The 9,257-nt window shown below is 39.8% G+C and overlaps 1 pseudogene; it reads left to right on the top strand.

Annotated features, from left to right (window-relative positions):
- The first annotated feature begins 1,224 nt into the window (after positions 1–1,224).
- On the top strand, positions 1,225–4,729 carry LOC102768050 (annotated as a pseudogene).
- The last annotated feature ends 4,528 nt before the right edge of the window (positions 4,730–9,257 follow it).

The following is a 9,257-nucleotide window of genomic DNA, read 5'->3' as shown; positions in this document are numbered from 1 at the left end:
CATAAAGGCATGGGTTTAATATTTAGGCTCTCTGTTCCATTCCACTGATTTATATGCTGTTTATATACCAGGACCATGCTGTTTTGAATCCTATAACCTTGTAGTACAGTTGGATATTAGGTAGTGTGATTCATCCACATTTGTTCTTATTTTTCATGATTGCTGTTTTTATTCAGAGTGTTTTGTGGTCTATATAAAATTTTTGATTATTCTAGTTATGTGAGATTTATCTTGGGTATCTTGATAGGAATTGCATTGAAGCTATAGATTGCTTTGGGTAGTATGGACATTTTAATTATATTAATTTTTCCTCTCCATAAATATCATATATGCTTCCATTTATAGTTTACATTCCAATTACAGTTAACGTTTAATTTCATTTTATATTAGTTTCTGGTGAAACTAATTTTAACATGAAAATATTGCAGATATCACTAAATGCCCTTGGACGTACCAAGTCTAAAATTGTTCCTCAGGGTCCAGGCCCTGGTTATAGTGTCACAATTCTGCCGGAAAGACTTCTTTTTAGTGTGATCTTATCATTTCAATATACGTGTCTATGTATCCTAAAAATCAGTATGAAGTAGCTGTCAGGCTCATGAGTAGAGGACTTTTGTGGTGGGGTAAGTTGCCCTATCTTGCTCATGCCTGAGCTCTAACTCTAACTTACTATCTCCATGAAATGAGAGAGGCAAAAGAAGGTTGAACTGAGTTACTAACAAATATTATAAAAGCAAATGATCATTCATACTCCTTCATAAGAATATTTTCATTCATTCAGGTGTATCTGACTATTTCTGATAATTTGGAGTACTTCAGGAAATATGGCCAAGTACACTTTGTTCTAATTTGAATTTCCACACATTGCCTGGCCTCTCCTGTTTGGTGATGAGCATAGAAGAAAAAGCTATGAGGCCTTTATTGTATTCAAAGTCATTAAAACTTTATGCAGACATTACTGTATGTTTCATGGACTGCTGCATCAAATAGTGGTTATAATAGAGATGTATTTTCTCACAAGGAATCGATGGGCTTAAAACAGAAGTATTTTAACTTATTAATACAGAAGTTGTTCAGGGTGTTTTTTCCCCTGACATTAGAGAGCAAAGAAGAGTTGAAGTGATCACCATAAAATCATATCAATAAATTCCTCTCTTGAGGAAGTGAGTATGGCAAATTAATAATAGTCTCACAATCAAGTCATAGACTGAATGTTGGGGATCATGTGTCCTATGTGAACTTCCTATGAATTATGTATGGGTCCCCAGGGTTGTCTATCTCATCCATTCTTCTATATGTATATGTGGGATGTTTTAGGACTCAGTGGCCTTGGAGGATGTTAATGTGGAGTTCACCATGGAGGAGTGGGCTTTCCTCGATCCCACCCAGAAGAAACTCTACACAGATGTGATGCTGGAAACCTTCTGGAACCTGGCAGCAGTAGGTAGGTATCACAAATTATTTTTTAATATATATTTTTATTGATATTAGAGAGGAAAGAGAGGGAGAGAATGGGAGAAAAATCAATGATGAGAGAAAATCACTGATTTGGTACCTCGTGCGCGCCTCACACTGGGGATCTAGCCTGCAAACCGGTCCTACTGGAAATTGACCTTTGACCTCCCAGTTTATACTGGTTCATAGGTTGACAGTCAACCACAGAGCAACTCTGGCCTGCAACCACTTGTTACTTAAGCAATTAGAAAACGAGTGTTGCTTGCTCATCAACGCTGTTTCAAAAACTGAAATATGGAAAGGGAGTATACTGGTAATTAAATCAAGAATAATCACAACTCATTGTGTACTTAAAATCTAACCATTTTTTATATTCTTTAATAGTTCATAATGCTTTTTCTAGCATGTATTTTAGAACAATGTGACGACCATGACAATGAAGATCAGTATAAGAAGCATGGGATGAATCTTAGGTGAGTTGCATTGACATGAGAAAGCATTAAGAGCATCTTTGTGTGTTTGTGTTTTTTAATATATTTGTTATATATTTATTTTATTTGTATGTTTAAATTTTTTAAAATTTACTTCAGAGAGGTAGGAAGAGGGAGAAAGAGAAAGAAACAATGATGAGAGAGAATTATTGATGGCTGCCTCCTGCATGCACCACATTTGTAATCATGGCTGGAACCTGGGATTGTGCCCTGACCAGAAATTGAACTATGACCACCTGGTTCAGAGGTTCAGTGAGCCTTGCTGGTGGTGCAAAAATATGCTATTATTGATTTTGATATGTTGTGTTGAGAGTGAGAGATAAAAAAAATCAGGAGACTGCCTCCTGCATACCCTGTACTGGGTTTAATAAGACTGCAATCTGGCCATGTTCCCTTTCAGGGAATTGAACTGGTTAGCTGCTGGTGTGTGGGTCTCTCCGGAACCACTGAGCCCTGTGAACCAAGTCCAGAAAAGCAAAAACAGATAATCCAATTGTATCAGCCCAGTTTTAAATGTATTAATTTTTAGAATAATCTCATCAAAATGTTTTTTTTTGAAATATGACCTCGATGTTTAGTGTATAAAAAATAATTACACTTGGAAACAATATACAGACATACCATTAATGAATATAAGTGTTTTCATAATATCTATAATCCAGCCTATATCAGAAGTTTTAAGATATCCACTTTCAAAAATGGAATGTTCAGAAACCCCACCCTTTCTTAGAAAATGGTAAAAATGTCCTTGTCATGCTATTAATAAATATTAAATTGTTAACAGAGTATTAATAATATGCTTCTGATTTTTACAGCAATCATATTGTAGAGAGACTTTGTATAAGGAAGGATGGTAGTCAATGCAGAGAAAAGTTCACCCAGGTTTCAAATAATAATGAAAAGAAGGAGATTTCTGAAATAAAACAACCTAAATCCAGGTTGTGTAGGCAAATCTTCATACGTTACTTATCCTTGAATAACCACCTGAGCTCTCACATTGGACCCACACTGTACCTCTGTCAGGAATACAAAGAAATACCTTATAAATATAAGGAATGTGAGAAAGTTTTCAAGCCACACCAACATATTCAGAGCCATGAAGGCAGCCCCAGTGGGAAAACTTGTCACTATTCAAATTCCCTTAGAAATTATAAAAGAACGTATATCGCTGGGAAACCATATGAGTGTGAGCAATATTGGAAAGGCTTTAATCGTCTCACTTACTTTGAACTTCACAAAAATACTCATAGCGGAGAGAAACCTTATCAAAGTAAGCAACGTGGCAAAGCTTTCAGTTCTCCCAAGTACTCTGGAGAAAATGAAAGAACACACACTGCAGAAAAGCCCTATCAATGTAAGAAATCTGGAAAAGCTTTCAGTTCCACTTCTCTTAGAAATAATGAAAGAACACAGACCGGCAAGAAACCTTATGAATGTAAGCAATGTGGGAAAGACTTCAGTTTGCTCAGTTCTCTTAGAAATCATAAAAGAAGTCATGACAGAAAAGAAGCCTCATGAATGTAAGGAGTGTGGTAAAGCATTCTGTCATTGCTGTTCCCTTCGAAAGCATGAAGTAACTCATACTGGGGAAAAACCCTATGAATGTAAGCTTTGTGAAAAAGTTTTCTATTCTTCAGTGGCCCGTCGACGTCATGAAAGAACTCATACCGGGGTAAAATGCTACCTCAGTTCTCTTCGATGTCATCAAAGAAGTCATGATGGAAGGAAGCCTCATGAATGTAAGGAATGTGGTAAAACATTCCATCATCCCTGTAACCTTAGAAATCATTTACAAATTCATACTGGGGAAAAACCCTATGAATGTAAGCATTGTGGCAAAGCTTTCTATTATCTGTCTGCCCTCCAAAGTCATGGACGAACTCATACTGGCATAAAATGCTATGAATGTAAGCAGTGTGGTAAAGGTTTCTATTATAAATCTTCTCTTCAACGTCATGATAGAACTCATACTGTTGGCAAAGAAACCTTATGAATGTAAGCAATGTGGGAAAGACTTCAGTTTGCTCAGTTCTCTTAGAAATCATAAAAGAAGTCATGAAGAAAAGAAGCCTCATGAATGTAAGGAGTGTGGTAAAGCATTCCGTCATTGCTGTTCCCTTCGAAAGCATGAAGTAACTCATACTGGGGAAAAACCCTATGAATGTAAGCTTTGTGAAAAAGTTTTCTCTTCTTCAGTGGCCCGTCGACGTCATGAAAGAACTCATACCGGGGTAAAATGCTATGAATGTAAGCATTGCGGTAAAGGTTTCTATTATCAATCTTCTCTCCTAGATCATGAAAGAACTCATACTAGGGAAAAACCCTATGAATGTAAGGTTTGTGGTAAAGTTTTCTCTCATTCAACTTCCCTCCAATATCATAAAAGAACGCATACTGGGGAAAAACCCTATGAATGTAAGCAATGTGGGAAAGCCTTCAGTTCTCCCAGCTCTCTTGGGAAACATAAAAAAAGTCATAATGGAAAGAAGCCTTATGAATGTAAGGAATGTGGTAAAACATTTCATCATCACTATTCCCTTAAAAATCATGAAAGAACTCATACTGGGATAAAGCCCTATGAATGTAAGGAATGTGGGAAAGTCTTCACTTGGCTCAGCTCTCTTGGAAAACATAAAAGAAGTCATGACGGGAAGAAGCCTCATGAATGTAAGGAATGTGGCAAAACTTTCCTTTATCCTGCTTTCCTTAGAATTCATGAAAGAGTGCACACTGGGGAAAAACCCTATGAATGTAGTAATTCATCATGGAAAGATGTCTCATGAATGTAAGGAATGTGGTAAAACTTTCTTTTATCCCTCTTTGCTTAGAAATCATGAAAAAATTCATACTTGGGAACAACCCTATGAATGTAACCATTGTGGTAAAACTTTATCTTCTCCAAGTTCCCGCCAACATCATAAAAGAACTCATATTAAGGAAAAACTCTATGAATGTTATCCATGTGGAAAACCATTTATTCATCCCAGTTCCCTTCAAAATCACAAAAACACTAATAATAGTGGAGTGAAATTATAATGAATGAAAGTACTCACACTGAAAATAAGCCCTATTGTGTAAAGATTGTAGAAAAGCCTTTGACCATCTGGATTCTTTTTTTTTCATCCTCACCAGAGGATATTTTTCCATTGAGACAGTGGAAGTCAGAGAGGAAGACAGAGAGCAATATTGATATGAAAGAAACAAATCAGTTTGATGCCTCCTGCACATCCCCAGCCATTTAAGCACACACAGTGCCTTAAAGCTCTATGAATGTAATGAATGTGGTCAAGTTTTCAGTTTCTCCAAGTCTCTTAGAAAGCATTGAAGGAAGAACACATACTAGGGAAAAACATTATCAATGAAAGCAATGTGAGAAAACCTTATGTTGTGTCACATATCTTTCAAGACATAAAAGAAGACATGATGGAAATAAGCTTCATGAAGGGGCCTGGCTCAGAGTGCAGGGTTGCAGGAGGAGTTACAGGGTGGGGTGGGTTCCCTAACACATCGGTTTTGCCTTTTTATCCTGGTTCTTCACCAGGGTGTTTTGCTGGGTGATGGTTGTGTGGGGCTTCTCAGTCCACGTGCAGTGTGTATCTGCTCTGGGAACTGAGCTCTGCACCTGGCCTCACAGTCCAGGCTCTGTGTGTGGCCTCGGTGATCGACTGCTGGGCTCCCCTCTATCCCACTGGCACATGCAGGGCGAATTGTTATGCCCAGATTTCAACATCCCCCAAAGGACATCACCAGGGAGCACCGAGTCCAATGCAAAAGCATAGAGTCTTTATTCCAGCCTGGGACTTGGTCCCTCTGCCTCCCCTACTGACACAGCGATAGGGTGTGAGAGAGCCTGGAGTTCCAAGAGAACAAAGAATTTATAGGGCTTGGGGTTGGAGGCACACTCTGACCACTGATTTGGCCGATTCCAGTTGGTTGAGTGAGGGCTGGGGGCTAGTGACACAAGGGCAGGGTGCAGCTAGGGCCTGGTTACACAAAGACAAGGGGGGTGGCTAGCATACTTTTGGCCTTTGGCTAGTTTCCCTCGTTTTCCCATTGGCCGAGATAAGGGCAGGCTGAGTAACTGATACATTCTGCGGCTTTTTCTTGGAAGACGGTTTAGGGACACAAATATCAGTCCTGTTCTGTCCTTTCAGAATCTCATATTGCAAAGGGCCAGGCCTTTCATATGCAAAAGCCAGTGCATAGCTTGGGCGGGGCAGGGGTCCCAGGGAATCAACAGGGCAGCGAAAGCAGCTATGGCTGCCTTCAGAGGCCCCGCTTCTCAGTGTCCAGGCAATTGCTGCAAACACCTCCGAGAGAAAGCTGCCCTCAAGTTCCGACTGATGCCAGACAGTCTAGTTTCTCCTGTATGAGTCTGGGTCCCCAGAGACTCACCCGGAATTGGAGCTCAGAGTTTGAGACTCCCTATCAATTGAAAAAGACAACCGTGTCCTCAGCCGCCAGCCCTCTCCGCATGCGCCTCCGTACCTCTGTACTTTACTTCCGCATTGCAGCTCCTCTGAGTCTCAGTGTGCTTTTCTCTTTTCTTCTAGTTGTGGAGTTTCCACTCAGCCAGCCTTAGTGTGGTTCTGGATGATGTCCGTTCTCTTTTAGTTGTATTCTTGAAGTGGTTGTGCTAAGCAGCAATCTCTGGTGTTTATCTGTGCCATCTTGGTTTTCTCTCCCCCCACTGCCATTTCTATCAGCTCATATCTATGAGGTTAGTTTTCGATGAAAAGTCTTATCCTGCTGGACTGCATCTGCTTTTGCCTTGAAAGCAGTTCGCAGGGATGGAATACACCAAATGCAGGATCTTGGCTGTGTTTTCTATCAACTGAGAATTGTCAGAAACATTCCTTTAAAGCCCTCATAACCATGGTTATGCTGGAAGTAATCTATTTCTGCTCCATCTTCTAGAACGGCCTCCCTGACCTGGCTCAGCTCTGGATTTCTCCCAGGTAAAGCCCTGGAGGTGGCATTCAGGGCTTTTACCGTGCTACAAGCCAGTCGGGTCACTTCTACATTGAGGGAGCCTACCATGACCAGCATAACAGAAATGGTCAAAGCAATGTATGCAGCAGGGTCTAGATGATTTGAGGGCAAATTAATTAAAGCTGGAGACAGTGAAACAAGGAAGGGACTAGGATAGAAGAAGCAGTAGGAGAGAATCTGGGCAGGGCTGCATTGGCTCACTGGAAAGCCAGAGGAGAGGGGCCCTTGGGATAGGATCAGGGTGAGCTTTGGATGACCAGCCCACTGCCCATGACTCCCCTGGTTGCAAGTCTCATGGGAACCTTAGAATTTAGGAGATGCTTGCATGCGGGGGAAGAACAGGAGGAAGTGAAAGGCAGATGCATGCACTCGGAAGGGGGAGGGCACTACGACATCTTTATTTACTCATCCCTCAGTGCACCCTTAGGGTGTTTCCATATCTTGGTGATTGTAAATAATGCTGCAGTGAACATGGGGGTGCACATATATTCTCAAGACACGGTTTTCTTTTTTTTTCTTTGGTCAAATAAATAAATAGAAGTGGAATTGTTGAATCATATGGTATCTCCATTAAAATTTTTTAAACAATAACATCCATAACTTTCTTCATAGTGGCTTCACCAATTTCCATTCCCACCAACAGTGCACAAGGATTCTGTTGTCTCAACATTTTCACCAACAGTTGTCATTTCATAATTGTGGATCTTTATTAAAGTTTAAATAATATTTTGCACTTTTATGCGTATTTTTTTCTACTTTTATTAAATTTATTCCCATTTGTTCCTTTTGATTCTATTGCAAATAAGTTTCTTTTGTTAATTTTGTTATCGGATTGTTCATTGCCGTGCATAGAAACACAGTTTATTTTTATATACTGATCTTATATCATACCAATTTGCTGTACTAAATCATCAGTTCTAATAGGTATTTTCAGTGGGTTCCTTAGAGTTTTCAGTAAACAAGATAAGTCTTAGCAAATGAAGGTAGTTTTACTGCTTTCTATTCAGTGTGGATACATTTTATTTCCTTTATTGTCTAAATTGTCGGCTAAAATCACCAGTAAATTGTCAAATAGAAGTGGAAATCCCTGGCATCCTGGTTTTATTTCTCATTTTCAGGAAAAAAACATCCAGACGTTTCCCATTAAATGTAGAATTACCTGTGGATGTCCCATATTCTCTCATTCTCAGGTTCAGGAAAATCTCAAGTTTTGATTTGCTCAGTATTTCTCTCATGAAAGGACGTTGGGTTTTCTCAAGAATTTCCTCTGAGCCTCTTAAGATGACCATATTCTCACTTTTTACTCTGTTAATCTGATGTATTACCTTAGTTGATTTTGAGATGTAACCCACCCTTACATATCTACCTGGTCATGCTGCATACTTCTTTTCAGATTTTGCTGGTTTAAGTCCTACTATTGGTTAAGGTAATTTCTTTTTTATAATCTATATTCACAGAAGAAATACGTCTGCAGTTTGTTTGTTTTTGTGGTGATGAACCTGAGCTGCCCTAACGACTACCTATGTAAGTGAGACAAGTCATTTAGCTCCCAAAGTCGCAGTTGCCTCTCTAACCAAAGGTGATCAGATTAGTGCTTCCATGTTTAGGAGTCTGTGAAGATGTACCAAGCCAATCCTCCCGTGGTGCTGAGTGTCTTACACTTAGTAAGCCTCTACCAGTGCATTTATTTTCAGTTTTCATTTTTATATATTGGTTTGGGTGTACCGCTCAGTGGTTAGACAGTCATATACCATACAAGTGTGTGCGTCGTAAAGTGTCTTGATTATTATGTTAGCATTCCTGTTCCTATTCTCATTCTCTTTGTCCTCATTATCTTATAAACTCTGAAACAGTTGCTCAGACAGTGTTTACCAGTGGTTGAACATCAACCCTTGCACCAAGAGACTGCTGGTTTGATTTCTGTCAGGGCATATGCCTGAGTTATAGACTCAGTCCCCAGTGCAGGAGACAGCCTACCTGTGGGAAACTGATATAGGGTTGAGCCTCGGACTGACCTGCTGGCAAAGTCACAAACAAGTCCCAGCTTAGAGGGCTCAGTCCTCTTAGCATAATTATGCTTGACCTTATAGCACTCCCCAGATCTTACCTGGGAAGCTAATGGGCTGAGGGAAGTGCAGGGAGTGTAAACATGATCAAAATAGGTGAAACTCACAAGAACTGTAACTATGGTAACCACTGCATTGTTTACCTCAGACTATAAAAGGTCGGTTTGGACTGAGCACAGGTGGAAGTCCTTCCTCTTGAGTTGGACTTACCCGCCTGGTCCCCCAATATTTCCAAATTATCTCTTGTCCTTTG

Source organism: Myotis davidii, unplaced genomic scaffold (genome assembly GCF_000327345.1).
Source record: "Myotis davidii unplaced genomic scaffold, ASM32734v1 scaffold2839, whole genome shotgun sequence".
Lineage (NCBI taxonomy): Eukaryota > Metazoa > Chordata > Mammalia > Chiroptera > Vespertilionidae > Myotis > Myotis davidii.
Note: the sequence above shows the minus strand (reverse complement) of the source record. Positions and strands in the feature narration are given on the sequence as shown.